The following is a 2,632-nucleotide window of genomic DNA, read 5'->3' on the forward strand; positions in this document are numbered from 1 at the left end:
TAAAATACTTGAATGTAAGAAAGTATAAATCTTTCTCAAAAAGTCGGCTACGAACCTAAGTATCTAGATCATTGAAACATCAATCTATTTCGAGGTACATTCGATACAGAGCTGCTAAAGAATGAAAGCAATGGGGTTTTAAGGAAGTGGTCGGAGTACAAGAAAAGTTTTGATGGTAAAGTCTATTATCAGCTTTCTTCTTTGTGATAACTTTTTTTAATATTTGCGCTAGGGACTTTTGGCCCGAAGTAAATTACACGAATCTAAAATAATTCGTCTTATTGAAGTTGGATAAATTTTGAGCAATATTTTACATCAAAAAGCATTTCGCTATATAACGGATGATCCAAGTAGAAATACCTTTATCAATAACTCTTTACAGATCACGCGTTAGTCGTGTCCAGCACGTAGTGAAGAAAATATAGGAGCCTTTGCTGAGTGTGTACAAGAAGACCGTGGAGTGCCGATTTGGCGACGATCGCAGTAACTCGGACTGGGGTATGGAATGACTTGGCGCATTTTACGTCGAGATCTTAAATTGAAAGCGTAAAAAATACAGCTTGTGCAAGAACTGAACCTTCTCAACCTTCTCAACCTTCCCAAGCGACATCGCTACGTTCTATGGACTCTTGAAAAGATTCAAGAAGATCCGACGATTTCGAGCCAAATTTTGTACAGGGATGAGGCCCATTTCTGGATCAATGTCTATGTAAACAAGCAAAATTGCCGCATTTGGGACGGAGAGAAACCTGAAAAGATTCAAGAGCTTCCATTTCATTAGAAAAAACTACAGTTTGGTGTGGTTTGTGGGCCCGAAGGACATCGGTCCATATTTCTTAAAAAAATATGCCGTTGAGAACGTAGCCGGCAATAGCGACCATTATTGCGTTATTGTAACCGACGATTTGATGCCTGAAATTGAAGCTCGTGATCTCAGTGACATTTGGATTCTACAGCACGGCGTCACTACCCACACATCGCATCAATCAATGGATTTATTGAGAAAACACTTCGGTGAGAAGATAATTTCACGTTTAGGGCCGGTGGATTGGCCATCAAGATCGTGTGTTATCATAACCTTAGACTTTTTCCTGTGAGGATATGTAATGTGTAAAGTCTATGCGGACAATGCCGCTTTGATTCAGGCCTTTAAACAAAACATCACGCAGTTTCCAGTTGAAATATAGCCGCGGACAACATTCGAAACAGATAATCTTCAATAATGTTCTTTCGAATGATAATAAATATTCTCCATTAAATTTGAGGTTTCTGTGTTTTTGGGAGCCCCAAAATAGATCACCCTTAGTACTTATGTTACGGTTTTGGGATTGGATCATATTCTATCAGTGGAACTGTGGAATACACTTTCTATAAATTTCTGTGAAATATTTTTTAAGTCCAAACTTTGTAATGAAACAATTGCAAGTTATTTTCGTAGCTTTACATTTTTATTTGCCTAAAATAACAATTTCTTTCAAAAATATTTCATTTCGACAACAATCCTCCAAAAATAATTTGTATGTTTTTTTTTCTTAAAATGAAATTAAATTGACTATGTATGCATATTAGAACTACATTATTTTTGTATAAAAACCTTTTAAAATAGCTAAATACTAAGAAAACTGCTTACGGATAATAATCTGCTCTCATTTTTGTGTCGTAAAAATGACTAGTGAAATATATTTGAAAATTGTTTTAAAAATAAATTTCCAACTTACAACATAATGCATTTAATTTACAACTAGTCAATAATAATTAAAATTGCTATGCTTAAGACTAAGTGCAATGAACTACCCCCGAACATACAAAATTGATTATTGAATTGGAAATAAGTAAGTATATAAATAGCTATGTACAAGGAGTTTAAAAACTAGCATTATTAGAAGTATGTGGTTGAACGTGATTTTGGATTATAAATGTAAATTTTGATTTTTGGTAATTTGGGCTAAAGTTATAATATTCGAAATTGAGAGAGAAAAAATAAAAAAAAACTGAAGTTCAAGTGCAAAGAAATTATAAAAATTTCAAAAATATTTAAATAAATATAAAAAAATAATTACAAAATTTATGGTAAGAAATTGAAGCCAAAACATATTTTTTATAATTTTACATAAACTAACAATTAAACAAAAAATAAATAAAAAAGTGTAATTACCTAAATTTTAAAAAATTGTAAGTAAAAAAATAAATACATAAATTTTAGGTCACAAAAAATTATAAATATTACATATACATATATATGTACACAATGTTTATTTTTAAAAATTTATTTTAATTAAAATAAATATGTATATGTATATAATTTTAGAAAAAATTTAAATTATGTTTTCAAAAAAAAGATTAAAATACTTACTTTTCGAAATTAAAAAAAAAAATAAAATTACAAATTAAAATTTAATTTAAAATTTAATTTACAAACATAGGAAGAAGAAGAATTTTAAATTTTAATAAAATAAAATTAAATAAGCAATTGAGAAATAATTTGGGCAAAAGTTCAAATAATAATATTCGAAATTGAGAGAAAAAAATTAAAAAACTGAAATTAAAACGAAAAAAGAAAATTATAAAATTTTCAAAAATATTAAAATAAATAAAAAAATAAACAAAAATAATTACAAATTTTAAGTTATGA

The sequence above is a fragment of the Bactrocera tryoni genome, chromosome 5, assembly GCF_016617805.1.
Source record: "Bactrocera tryoni isolate S06 chromosome 5, CSIRO_BtryS06_freeze2, whole genome shotgun sequence".
In the NCBI taxonomy this organism is placed as follows: Eukaryota; Metazoa; Arthropoda; class Insecta; order Diptera; family Tephritidae; genus Bactrocera; species Bactrocera tryoni.